Source organism: Paroedura picta, chromosome 5 (genome assembly GCF_049243985.1).
Source record: "Paroedura picta isolate Pp20150507F chromosome 5, Ppicta_v3.0, whole genome shotgun sequence".
In the NCBI taxonomy this organism is placed as follows: Eukaryota; Metazoa; Chordata; class Lepidosauria; order Squamata; family Gekkonidae; genus Paroedura; species Paroedura picta.
The window spans coordinates 91,489,895-91,504,697 of record NC_135373.1 but is presented as its reverse complement, the minus strand read 5'-3'; the positions used below and the strand labels follow the sequence as shown (position 1 = coordinate 91,504,697).

Genomic DNA, 14,803 nt, shown 5'->3' with positions numbered 1-14,803 from the left:
TTTACCTTGAGTCTTAGCAAGAATGGTGGGCTATAAACACAGTAAATAAAGATTGACCAATTTATAGACGGACACATTTATAGGTAGAACACATTTCACTTTTATGGATTCACCAAATCAATCCTAGGCATTTGTACTTAAAAGGCAATTGGACTGTAAGAAACATCTGAAACCTTGTAGAGTTTCTCCTAGACAGTACAAGTTTGATAGACGAGTATACTGTTTGCAGTTTAAATGTGAAAGTAATTGCAAATCCTGGCATTCTGTTCCAAATCATATCATAACCATTAAAGAAAATGATTGAAGTAAACCATGTACAAATTTATTTCCTCAAAGTAAAGAAAAATGTATTCATTGCAGCCAAACGTATTCAATATTTAATGGTATACGTTGTAACACTGATCAATGTATTTTCCAGCCAAAGTATTGGAAGTGCCTTGTAGCAGTCTCATACCTGTCATTGGAGAAGGCAAGAGAAAACCTAATGGAGAAGACAGGAGAAAACCTCCCCCCCCCCCCATAAAAAAGCAACTGCATCTTTCCTGCTGTAATATTTTGTTATAGTAGTTGTGGCCCTTTGCTTTGGGCTGCTTTTCGAGTCCTTTCTATTATTAGACCTTTTCCACACATCTTAAAAAATAGCGTTATGCCAGCGTAATGGCATATCACTAAAAATAATTGCGCCTCCGGCTATTCCTCACTTTCTGGTTCTCTTGCTTCTGTCTGCTGCCTTTTCACGTTCCTTGCACTCTGCATGCCTGCTTGAAATGGCGGAAGAGAGCAACGCACTTTACACATGACTCTTTTCTGCCTGTCAATCAAGTCAGGCAACCAATCACCTTTTTCAGCCTTTTAAAGGGCCTGCGATGATTGCTAATTTATTTTTTAAAAATTCAAATTTCTCTTTTGAAACATCTATGCATCTAATCATAGATATAAGGTGCTTTTTGAATGCAACCTATAATGGACTCACAAATCTTGATACTGAAAAAAAAATCTTGTCCCTGATGTTAGCGACGTCATGCAAAATGCCAAAAATATAGTGTCTTCAGCAAGTAAGCATTTTACTGGTCCATTCTGCACAAGTTTAATATAGCAATAGTCTTATCTTTTGTGGACACTTTTTTTTTTAATTATGCACGACGTCGTGCACAATCTGCCAACTCCTCGCCAAGCTCCCGCTACATCATTCCATTTGTAGCGGGAGCTGGGAAATCCAGAAAAGTCGATTACCCCTCCCCCCCAAAAAGCATGTGCCTGCTGCGAGCAAACAGCAGCACACCCAGCAAGCACATGTAAAAACAGCGCTAGTTTTCCTCCAACTCACCACAACTTCGGTCCCGCCTCCTTCCCTACTTCCAGGAGACGGGACTGCCTGATTTAAAAAACACTGAGGAAACACGGAGTCATTTACGCAGCTTGCCCTAGCGATCTTGCTGAAAAACCACTACCCCTTTCATAGTGGCTGAAAGCATTCCCCTCCAAATGTCCTGTGCTTGAACTGTGATGAAATTTTTTTTTTACTTTTTACACATATGTAAACACAATAGCACTGGTGTAATCACTAGCATACATAGGGCTTGAAGAGCCCTGTGCACATTTGAAGCCTTGCTTATGCGTTTATACGTGTATATTTTTTTTTTAAATAAAGGAAAGGGTTAAGTTGGAGGCTCCAGAACGTCACAACATTTGATTGGTTCACCAGCTTGATAGACAGAGGAAGGCGGGATGAATTGCTACACAAAGGTGCTTTGCTCTACCCACCGGCCAAACTGGAAGCTGAAGACTAGCAGGGGGGGGGGGAAGGCTGCGTGCAAAACAAAGGTGGGACATTGTTTTTTAGCGCTAGCCCATTCAGTGGGAATCATGCTAGTTGGAGCTGAGTGCAGAATTGCCCGCTACATTTATGGCTTGAGGAAAGACCCTTATTATTTTCTCTAACATAAATTCTGTCTCCGTGTTTTATAACAATCATAAAGTATGAAGAAGTTCAGGGACTGGTGCTTCATCAGCTAATGAAGTAAATACACGACTTGACTTTATGAATACATAAAACAAGTTCATTGGTTACTTGGCTGCTTTTAACCTTGCTAGGCTTTTCTGAATGCAGAATTATAAGGATAGGGTTGTATTCCATTGTGTATCTTTTTGGGCTGGTCTGCCCAGAATTTAAACAACACAGATTACCCATACAACAAGGTTTAAATCTGAGCCCTGGGCTGGTGTATCCTCTGTCACATGAGCTTGTTGATCTGATTGTGGGGACCTATGTACATCAATACTAATGGGATTAGCATAAGCAGAGCCTGTTCTCATTATGCATTATACACAACAGTAAAAAAGGGTGCAATGCAAGTCTCATTCCCACACTTTAAAGCATGGATTATCTACATGGCTGGGCTAAGCGTCTGTTAGCCCAAAGTATTGCACATAATTAAGATTAGTTTTGGATTTCAGCCCAAACTCTGATGAATTTTTAGTATAGAAATATGGCCATATGTTACACGTTTGTTTGCATGTGAAATGTTTCCTGTATTTTTATTGATTTTTTCCCACTTTCTGCCCACTTTCCACTGACTAGGCCATGACTGTGGGACAGACGCTCCCTTTCCTCTGTCTTGGTAACAAGGAATATTTATCACTTGTGTTGGCAAAGGTTCAGGTTTCCCCCCTAAATACTCACTTTATAGCAATATCACTGCACTTCCCACATGTTTGCAGAAATGGTAACTTGTTCTTTCTCTGCCCCACCCCCCTTACCACATTAGCTTCCTTATACTTTCAAAAGGCATAGGAGCTCAGCCTTCATTCTTTGCCTTTGTGCCTGGTTCTCTTGATATGCCCTGCCCTTCTTTGCCTGCAAAGATTATTTCCCCTCACATAAGCAAGTCTTGGATTTTAAAACAACAACAACAATAACAACAACAACCCAAATAGTGATATATTGCACAACTAGTTTCAATAACTGTTTTACAGGAATCTATACTTGTGTCCCTTATTCCTAAAACAGCACCACTTATCATGACAATTTACTTGGATTTTAGTAAAGGTTTTGACAAGGTTCCCCATGATGTTCTGATGGATAAGTTGAAGGACTGCAATCTGGATTTTCAGATAGTTAAGTGGATAGGGAATTGGTTACAGACCCGCACTCAAAGAGTTGTTGTCAATGGTGTTTCCTCAGACTGGAGAGAGGTGAGTAGCGGGGTAGCTCAGGGCTCAGGGCTCAGCCTGGTACTTTTTAACATATTTATTAATTATCTAGATGAGGGGGTGGAGGGACTACTCATCAAGTTTGCAGATGACACCAAATTGGGAGGACTGGCAAATACTCCAGAAGATAGAGACAGAGTTCAACGAGTTCTGAACACAATGGAAAAATGGGCAAATGAGAACAAGATGCAATTTAATAAAGATAAGTGTAAAGTTCTGCATCTGGGTCAGAAAAATGAAAAGCATGCCTACTGGATGGGGGATACGCTTCTAGGTAACACTGTGTGTGAACGAGACCTTGGGGAACTAAACATCAGGAGGCAGTGTGATGCAGCGGTAAAAAAGGCAAATGCCATTTTGGGCTGTATCAACAGGGGCATCAGATCAAAATCGCAAGATGTCATAGTCCCATTGTCTACGGCACTGGTCAGACTACACTTGGAGTACTGTGTGCAGTTCTGGAGGCCTCACTTCAAGAAGGACGTAGATAAAATTGAAAGGGTACAGAGGAGAGCGACTAAGATGATCTGGGGCCAAGGGACCAAGCCCTATGAAGATAGGTTGAGGGACTTGGGAATGTTCAGCCTGGAGAAAAGGAGGTTGAGAGGGGACATGATAGCCCTCTTTAAGTATTTGAAAGGTTGTCACTTGGAGGAGGGCAGGATGCTGTTTCCGTTGGCTACAGAGGAAAGGACACGTAGTAATGGGTTTAAACTTCAAGTACAACGATATAGGCTAGATATCAGGAAAATATTTTTCACAGTCAGAGTAGTTCAGCAGTGGAATAGGCTGCCTAAGGAGGTGGTGAGCTCCCCCTCACTGGCAATCTTCAAGCAAAGGTTGGATACACACTTTTCTTGGATGCTTTAGGATGCTTAGGGCTGATCCTGCGTTGAGCAGGGGGTTGGACTAGATGGCCTGTATGGCCCCTTCCAACTCTATGATTCTATGATTCTATGACCAAGAAAATTTGTGGCAGAGTATGAACTCTTGTGAGTCACTGCTCACAATGTCTTATCTGAAAAGCTCATACCCTGACACAAATTTTGTAAGTCTTTAAGATTAAATTCTGGTTTGTGAAAGGCAAGTAGTCAACATTAATGACCTATTAAATTCAATACAGCCTACGGCTGTAATCCAACACATCTTTAGTTAAACTCACTGTTGAAATCAATGCTTTGGAGTAAATATACATAACATCAGGTTGCAATGCTTTTCCAAATGCATTCTCTTATTTATCACTTACTATATTATTTTCATTGTAAATCCTTTTGCCACTGAATAATTAAACTCACATTTTCTCCACTGCTGTCCTTTCTCTTTGATTCCCATCCAATAATATTTATATTTATATTTATATTTATATTTATATTTATATTTATATTTATATTTATATTTATATTTATATTTATATTTATATTTATATTTATATTTATATATTTATATACCACCCTCCCCGGAGGCTCAGGGCAGTTTACAGGAAACAACTTTAGAAACATAAGAGAAGCCATGTTGTATCCAGTCCAGTAGCCAAAATCCAGGTGCCATCAGGAGGTCCATAAATAGGGCCAGAACTCTCCCACTGTGCCCCTCAAGCACCAATACAGAGCATTGCTGCCCCAGACATAGTACATCTATATGTTGTGGCTAGTAGCCACTCATGGACCTCTGATCCGGGTTTATCCAATCCCTTCTTGAAACTGTCTGTCTTTATAGGTGCCACAATGAATTCCACATGTTAATTACTCTTTAGGTGAAGAAACCTGTTCTAAGCCTATTGCTCATTAATTTCATTGAGTGCTCACATGCCTCCTCTACCTTCTCTATCCCATCCATAATTCCGTAAACTTCTATCTTGTCTCTCCCCATCATTGTTCCTCCATGCCAGGCTTTCTCAACCATAGTTTAATGCAATGAGTGGGTTAATTAATTGAGTTAATTTTTATATATATTTAAAATGTGTGAAATATTTATCAGGTGATATTACCGTATGGTCATGTCAACCCACCTACCCTTCCCAAATGACCAATGATGGGCCTGGAGGGGGTGGGAAATGGAGGGCTCCAGGGTGGGTGTGTACTCAGCTATGCTTCCCAACCATATTCTGCACAATTGTGTCACTTCTGGAGTTTCTTGAAGCCTGAAGAATGTTTCAGGGATTTTTCAATAGTAAAAAAAGTTGAAAAAGGCTACTCCTAGCAAAAGAGTCCTAACTTCTGTAACTTTCTTCACAGGAAAGGTGTTACATGCCTTTAATCATATTAGTTGCCCTTTTCTGCATCTATTCCAAAGCTATAATATCTTTTTTGAGGTCTAGTGACTAGAACTCTGCACAGTATTCCAAATGAAGCCACAACATCGATTTATTCAGGAGTGTTATGATACTGGGTGATTTATTATCCTTGGTTCTCACTGTCCTGAACAATTAGTGTCATCCACAAACTTAGCCACTTCATTACTTACTCACAACTCCAAACACCTAGAACATTGCTGGGCTTCCCTCCACAAGGATACCCACCCTGGAAACCAACATCCAGAAATTAAGATCTGAAATTAAATCTAAATTATCTCAACAGCACTGAAGACTAACACACATCATCAGTTGATTTGCTTGTTTAATAGGTTTTAACGTAATAGTAATGTGGAATGTTGTTTTATTGCTTTTATTAATTAAATGTTGTTCCATTGAAATGTTGCAAAATAACACCGAGTTGGCTATGCTGGGAGAGGTGGTGAATAAATAATTAATTAACAAGTTAAAACATACTAGACTTAGTACAGAGCCCTTGCTGTTTCCTGTTAATTAACTATTTTTTCATCCCCAAGAGCATTTGTAGTCTTATCCCATGACTGCTGAGTTTACTTAGGCACCTTTGATGAGGAACTGTATCAAAAGCTTTCTGGAAGTCTGGGTAAACAACATCAACCGGGCCATCCTCGTCCACATGTTTGTTCACCCTCTTAAAGAATTCCATGCTGACCTTCCTCAATAGCTTTTATTCATTGATGAGCCTACTATCTTTAATATCCAATCCCACCAACTTATCTGGTATCAGCAGTAGACTGACTGGCCTATAATAGGAAGCTTTTATAATGATGGTGGTTACATTAGCTACTTTCCAGTCCTTAGGAATGCAGGCAGATTTTAATGACAGGTTGCATTTTATTTTGTCAGGAGACCAACGAGTTCACATTTGAATTTTTTCAGAACTCTTGCATGTATGCCATCAGCTTTGTTTTGAAAGATAGGGTTTTACTCAGGAATTTGTATTTTCTGTAGGTCAGACTGTGCGGACTATTTCCGTGTCCTTGCAAGCCCACTTAGTGATCAGAGGAATAATCCATACCTCTGTGGCTGGACAGTAATTTTGGCTAAGAAGGCATTGGACTGCTCTACACACCATCACATGGTGAATGATCCTGAAGAGTAAGCTATATGAAATATGTTAATTTATGTTGCTGAATCGAGTTGACGAGGTGCAGCATACATGGAGACAGTGAAAAAATTCTTTGACTTCTTCATACAGAACCATGCTTCTCTGGGGAGGGGGGGATTTCTCTTTTTCTCTTTGTATGTGCATGGAAATGCTTTTCCAACTTGAGATGGATCAATTCAGTAAAGCAAGCCATTGGCCACAGTCTGCTCTGCAACTTAATCAAGGCTGTTGACAATAGGAAGTCTTGAGGTCATTAATTCACAGGGTCACTAGAAGTCACCAGAATTTGACAAAACTCACACAGATAGGGTCACTTCACCCACCCACCCACAAACACATCCATACCAGATAATGTTACCTAATTTGGCTTCCACAGAATACTTTGGTCTATTGTAATCTCTCCTGAGAAGCAAAGACACCATTTTTTCTGAGGATGGTATGAAGTATATTGTGTAGGTGTTTTATTAGGGAGATTATGAAAGTCGGATAGGTTGATAAAAATTAGCATCTCCAAGATCCAATACTACAAACCCATAATTGTTTCCTACATTTTTCCTTTGATTGTGGGAAGGTTGAACTGTGGTAACTGAACATATGGAGATTAATTTGAATGTGGGAGTCAGAGTATTTATCTCTAAGTATCTATAAAATTACCAAATGAAGTATGTGTCTTAGTCACAGAGACCATTTAGCTCAACAGCTTTCTTGCACTGACTATACCTGAAAGTACTTTGAACAGGCATAAGGAAAGAACATATCATAAGGAAAGATGGATTAGACAGATGAAGGCAGAAAATTGGAAGAAGGGACATTAATAATTTCAGATATACAGATAGATTGGTGTTTCTTCTCTCTCATTCCTATTTGTTTGTTATCATTCTTTCGTCTCTCCAGTTATGGTTGACTAACTCATACTGAGTTCATTTCTCAAGCTTTGGAAAAGTCAAACTGGAGAGTGAGGGTGATTCCCGCCAGGAAGGAGGAAGCTGGAGAAAGTTTAGCCTCCTGTTTCCCTAGCAACAGGTGAGAACAACCCAACACAGATGCTGTCCCCTCAAAAGAAGATTGTTTTCTCCATGGAAACTGAGCAGTAATGAAACTACTTTTGGAGGAAATTGATCTTTCGTCCCTTGATATGGTGATACTGGCCTTCTTGGATCAGGGCAGAGTCTGCACTTACTTTGTTTATTCCATTGTCGATCCTGTTGAATTCAGATCGCTTTGAACTCGGGTTTTCCTCTCCCCCCCCCATTGAAACAGGAAAGTCTTCTGCACGTGGTTAGGGTAGTTCAGAAGGGGGGGGAGCCAAGCCTCTTTCTTTCTTTTCTTGAAGGGTGGGGGGAGAGAAGCCAGGCAGGGAGCCTCTTTCTTTTCTTGGAGGGGGGGGGGGAGATGATCGAAAAAGGCAGAAAAGGGAGAAAAAATCCAGGACCGACAGAAGTTGAGAGAAATCAGGGGCTTCTCCTTTAAGGCAAGTTTGTCACATGACCACCTGTAGCCAATCACGGGTCCTCTACCACGGAGGAGAGCCCAGATTCAAAACAGCGTTTAAATATTGAGCATTAAAAGCACTATAAGATATCACACAATAAAGGTAGGGTCACTCCGGATCAATCCTTCTTGCTGCAGAAGGAAATTTTAAATCACCCCAAATCCAAACAGAAATTGCATTCTTTATAGAGGACAGGGACTGAATCGATCTGGGGTTGGAATAAAAGCTCCGTGCAGTTTACACTCAAGTGTCGAAACAGAAGAAGGACTAAGCAAGCTTTGTCCTTTGTTGATTTCTGGCTGGCTTCTTTCTTTGTAGGGTTCCCAGATGCCTGCTGGCAACGTAGAATAACATAATAGAATAATAGAATAACAGAATTGGAAGGTACCTCCTGGGTCATCTAGTCCAAACCCTTGTACTATGCAGGACATTCACAACACTATTGCTCATCCAGTGTAACCTGCCACCCCCTTGAACCTTCACAGAATCAGCCTCTCCATCAGATGGCTATCTAGCCTCTGTTTAAAAATTTCCAAAGATGGAGAACCCACCACCTCCCAAGGAGTCCTGTTCCACTGAGAAACCGCTCTAAAGATGTCAAGGTTGGTGTCATGGGAACATCATCACTGGCAACACAGAGATGTTTTGGTATTTGAGCAAAAAACTTTATGACAAAAATGACTTCTACCTCAGAGTTTCCCCCCAAATCCCAGAGTGTCCACCGTGACATGTCAGTTCAAATGCACACTGGAAGTGCCATCACCAAATTCTCAGCGATGTCAGCCTAGACTTGTCTTTGCTACTGGGAAGTCCTTCATACACCAGTTGTCAAGGGGGTACCTGGCAACCCCATTTTTGTGAGCTTTTGCCCCGTATTAGTTTTTCCCATTTTTGTAACTTTTTTCCTGCTCATTTACTAGATATAACAATTGTTTAATTAATAAACCAGTTCACTCAACCTGGGTTCATCATGCCTTAAATTCAGCCATATGTCGGAATACCCTAACTTTAGAGGGGATAGCCTGGATGGAAGGGAGGATACTCTGGGCCCACTATAAAGGTAAAGGTAAAGGTATCCCCTGTGCAAGCACCAAGTCATGTCTGACCCTTGGGGTGACGCCCTCTAGCGTTTTCTTGGCAGACTCAATACGGGGTGGTTTGCCAGTGCCTTCCCAAGTCATTACCATTTACCCCCCAGCAAGCTGGGTACTCATTTTACCGACCTCGGAAGGATGGAAGGCTGAGTCAACCTTGAGCCGGCTGCTGGGATTGAACTCCCAGCCTCATGGGCAAAGCTTTCAGACGGCTGCCTTACCACTCTGCGCCACAAGAGACTCTGGGGGCCCACTATAGTAAAGCCTAAGAACCAGAGTGGTGGAAATCAATTAAGGTCATTGTCTGCTCTTGTCTGAAGAGATTTGGGGGGAGGGCATTAGTATGTGGGGAGGAGAGACCTTTGAAAGGGATGTTCTGTCTGTGGCAAATTTGCACAGCCATGCACCCATCCTGCTTTTACACTCATTGAAAGAAAACAACAGAGGCAAATGACTAACTTTTTATTATTGCATCATAAATATTTATGGTACTTTGCACAGTAAAGGACAGAAGAAAACCTCAAAGTTAGGACTGTGACCCAAGGGGCTACAATTTAGACAGTGGAAGGGAAAGGAAAGATAGGGTAAATGGAAACTTAGAATAAAAATAAATTCATTCACAAAATGCACAGGAGATACCTTTACCTTTACCTTTATGGTCTTGAGAACATTTAGAATTTTCAGTTAGGAGAATAATGTAAGCCACTTTGGGTTCCCCTTGGGGAGAAAGGTGGGATATAAATAAATGTGTAGCTTGACACTGGAAATCCAGTTACTCACAAATTCCAATATGCCACTTCTTTATATGTTACTTCTTAAGTAACTTCCAAAATCATTTTAGCTTTACCATCTATATGTTTACTACAAGTTGTTGTTAGTTGTGAAGTCGTGTCCAACCCATTGTGACCCCATGGACAATGATCCTCCAGGCCTTCCTATCCTCTACTATTCCCCGGAGTCCATTTAAGCTCTCACTGACTGCTTCAGTGACTCCATCCAGCCACCTCATTCTCTGTCTTCTCCTTCTTCTTTTGCCCTCAATCGCTCCCAGCATTAGGCTCTTCTCCAGGGAGTCCTTCCTTACTACGAGTACTCTTTGCTAAACCCACTCAATTCTAAGGGGCTTTCCGCACCGGGATCCATGTAGCAAATTGTTTGCTGAACGAAAAATCGCCATTTAAAATAGTGGAATAGTGGAACAGGCTTCCGGTCTCGGCAAAAATCGCTAGCCAGGAAGCGCTATTGCCAAGCTCGTCCCACCCCTGGCCGTCAAGCAGCCAATGGGCGGCCGTTAGCATGCTCCCAAACAGCCCCTTTCCCTTTAAGAAAGGTTTAAAAAAAAACACACACACACACGTTGCAACGAATATGCGTTGATTCGTTGCAACGGAGAGGCCCATCCAGCTAGCAGGTGGTGTTTGAGCTGCCGTTTCATCATTGCCACGGTCCCCCCGAGTGAAAAAAAAATCCCCCCCGCCTCACAGGCATCATCTGTATTCACAGTTTTCTACCATTCTTTCCTTCATTATCCTCCCATTGATTGTTCCATGGCTACTACTTGATTCTTTTGTAAGTACTCTGGATAGGGACTGAGTGCCTTGACTGTTATTTACAGCACATAACAGTGCAATCCTAAGCAAAGGTACACCCCGCTGTGTCTGCTGAAGTCCTTACTGCTTAACAAGGCTACCATATTTTTCTGAGGGGAAAAAAATAGTCTTTCTCCAAATATACACTAATTTTCATTAAAATTTAAGATTATCAATTGACTATGGGGCAAAGATAATGTCCCCCCCCCCCCAGAAACTCAAAAGGCATCTATCCATACAACAAAAAATATACAAATACAGTATTTGCTGGCGTATAAGACTACTTTCCCCCCCTGAAAAACATGCCCCCAAGTGGGGGGGGGGTCGTCCTATACGCCGGGTGCACTTCAGTTGGGATAGACATAGCTGCCCATAGTAGCCCATAGTACTGTATTTTGAGTGGAAATGTTGGGGGTCGTCTTATACGCCCAATCGTCTTATACGCTGGCAAATATGGGTAAGTAAATTTAAGTGCCACAAAAAACAAATAGGGCACTAGCTGGAAGCAGCTATTCTCCTATGTATACAAACAGAAAATAAAAACATTTTTGAATAGCATATAGAATTTTAACAATTTATCAACAGTTTTCCTTGCACTCCTATATTTCCTAATCCCTACCCAACTACTACACAGAGAAAAATACAAGAAAATTATCTACCAGCGAAAGGGGGAAATGAACTACTACGCTTTTATTGAAAGAATTCAGGTTCATATATATAGTTAACTGTTGTTTGCAGTTATTTATTCTCCCCCCACCCCCATGTTCAGTGCTGAGGTTCTGAACTAGAGTTGATGTCACAGAATCATAGAGTTGGAAGGGGCAGGATCAGCCCAAAGCATTGACAGGAAAATAGCATGAAGACAGTAATTTCTGCTCCCACTTATTCAAGAGGAAACTGTTATGTAATAAACCTTCTTTTCTATCCACTATATGAAAAATAATCAAGGAGGCCGGTGCAATCTTAAAAAATTTCTAACACTGAAAATGTTTAGATTTGGTAATATTACAAATTCCTCATAAGAAATTCTGTATAAAAATCTAGGCTAGGTAAGCACTGTTGCCATACTAAACTTTAGGAAGGATTTGTACTACCATTTATCATATGGTGTAAGTAGTGTAGCAAGGCAATCTGAGGATTGTCTGGCAGCAAGACAAAGGACGTACAGAGGTGAGTCCCATTTCCTGCCTCCATGTCATGACCCCTAGAGTTCTTTGTAGGAACTACCATCTAGATCCTTGGAGGTCTCCTAATAGCCAGGGTCTCCCTGATTTGTACTAATTTATATATTAACTAGTAATCAAGCCCATTGCAGTTCTAAATGCAATGGGCGCTAGCAGTGAGTGTGGGTTTGGGGGGGGGACTACCTGCAGTCTTTGGACGGAGTTTGAAAGGGGAGAAGGGGGAAGGGTAAGGGACACGCTCTCAGCCAGCCACCCACCCCCTCTCTCAGAACCCCCCCCCCCGAGAAGCGGCGCCGCGGTCCTCCCTCCCAAGGCCAGTCAGAACCCCAGGTCCACTTACCAACCTTGCGCTGGTCCTGGTTGCTCTCTGCTGGTCTTCGGCCATCGCAGTTCCCAGGAGAAGGCGGGCCGGCCCACCCCCCCCCCACCCGAGGCTCTCTGGAGCCTTCCCCTGGCCGCCGGAGCGGCTTCGCAGCGTCTACGATGCTGCGAAGCCGCTCCGGCGGCCAGGAGAAGGCGGGCCGGGCCACCCCCCACCCGAGGCTCTCTGGAGCCTTCCCCTGGCCGCCGGAGCAGCTTCGCAGCGTCTACGATGCTGCAAAGCCGCTCCGGCGGCCAGGAGAAGGCGGGCCGGGCCACCCCCCCACCCGAGGCTCTCTGGAGCCTTCCCCTGGCCACCGGAGCGGCTCCGGCGGCCAGGAGAAGGCGGGCCGGGCCACCCCCCCACCCGAGGCTCTCTGGAGCCTTCCCCTGGCCGCCGGAGCGGCTTCGCAGCGTCTACACCGCTGCGAAGCCGCTCCGGCGGCCAGGAGAAGGCCAGCCGGCCCACCCCCCACCCGAGGCTCTCTGGAGCCTTCCCCTAGCCTGACGCGGCTTCAGGCCAGCGGCAAAGGAGCAACTGCGAGCCGCGCTGCGCGCGGCTCGCAGTTGCTGGCGGCGGGAATCAGAGGGACCAATCGGCAGGCACGATTGTCTGTAATGAGGAAGGGTCCAATCTGGACCCTTCCTCATCCCGGACACATCCCGCCCCAGAACCTCTTACTGTCTTATTTAGTCCGTGGCGCCGCCCGCGGCGCCACAGGCGGTTTACAGATGGCGCCGCCCGCGGCGCCATGGGCGGTTTACAGATATGTAATATTGTTCCTGACTTTTATAAATGGTCAGTGCTGAATCTACAGTGCTATACAATGCTGAATTAACTATTAGTCAAAGTATGTTAGAAGAAGGCTCAGTCTACTTTGGCTACTGTGTTTTCATTTTCTGCTAGCCTCAATATGAAAAATGGGCCAATTTGACCATAGTATTTCCCACAACCCTAACATTATCACACAACACAGCTGTATACTTCTTCAATACAGAAAACATGGGTTTTTAATGCAGTGCTCCCCATCCCACCCAGACACACATCCAAAGCAGGGATATTCAATTACTTGTTAGTTTGGTTTGCCATCTGCAAACCATAATCAGCACAGCTGAATAATGAACAGGACTTTTTTGTTTTCGTATTCTAACAGTTTGAATATTTAATTGCACAAGCAAAGCTGATTGCACAATGAACATTCTCATACTCCTTTCCCCATCACCCATCTCCCCTCAACTGCTATTCCCGGCATTCTTTACATATCTATAAAAAGTTACATTTTACAGTTATGATTTATTGTTTCTTAATGGCAATGGTAAACGAACAGTACAGATCTGGAACAACATACACATGTATGTTTTTGCACTATTTCATGGAAGTTGTTTTGACTCCCTGCCCTCCTCCCAAGTTATTTAAATGATACATCCTAACAGCACAGGCACAAAGAGTGATCAAAAAGTAGGTCACTTAAATGATCTCACATTAATCCTAGGGAATACGTGCTCTCATCAGTGATCAATCTGGTCCTGTATGCCAACTGCACAGGTGCAAAAGCTATCATAAGCTGTGATATAAGTTACACACTTGTTTACTGAGGCATGACTTAACCATGAAGCACGCAAAAAAACATTCAAGAAATGTGAAACAGCTACTGCGCAGGTGTAAAGTTGATCTACATAACACCTAATCTGAACACTGAGTAAAACATAAGAAAATAACAAACACTCTGCTGAGTCAATCCAGCATCCTACTTCATACAGTACCCAACCAGTTGCCTTGAAAGGCCCACAAACTGAGCACAGAAGCCAAGTCCCACTCTCATAGGACATTCTCTGGAATTGCCTGTGACTATACATTCACTTTAGTTACCCTAGCGAGTGAGCACTGATTTACTTATCCTCCATGAATCTGTCTAATCCCCTTTTACAGCCATCTGTGCTTGTGGCCATCACTACTTCCATTGTCAGTGAATTCCACAATTATTCCTTGAATAGAAAGTACTTACGTTTATCCATCCTGAATATATCACCAATTAATTTAATTGAGTTCCCCTGAGTTTTAGTACTATGGGAGAAGGAGTAAAGATTTTCTCTACTCATTTTCTCCATTCAATACTTAATGTTATCATGTCCTCCCAACCCTGGGTTGTATTTCTTTCCAAGTCAAAATGTATCAGACTCTTTAGCCTTTACTCCAAAGCCTTAACCATCTTGGTTGGTTTGGTTGGCCCCTTCTGCACTTTCTCCAACTCTTGTAATATCTTAAAAAAAATACAGCTACCATGGTAGGCAATACTCTGAAATCACATCACATAAAGGCATTATAATATTTGTCATTGTATTTTCAACCCCTTCACTTCTTCATCCACTGCCACATGCTTTATCAATATTTTTACTGAGCTATACATGGTAGCCTGCTCTGATCTGGATAGCC

The 14,803-nt window shown here is 42.7% G+C and overlaps 1 long non-coding RNA gene across 2 annotated transcripts in view; it reads right to left on the bottom strand.

Annotated features, from left to right (window-relative positions):
* LOC143838138 (uncharacterized) overlaps positions 1–14,803 on the bottom strand; it is a 202,379-nt gene that overhangs the window by 176,302 nt on the left and 11,274 nt on the right. The window lies entirely within an intron of this gene.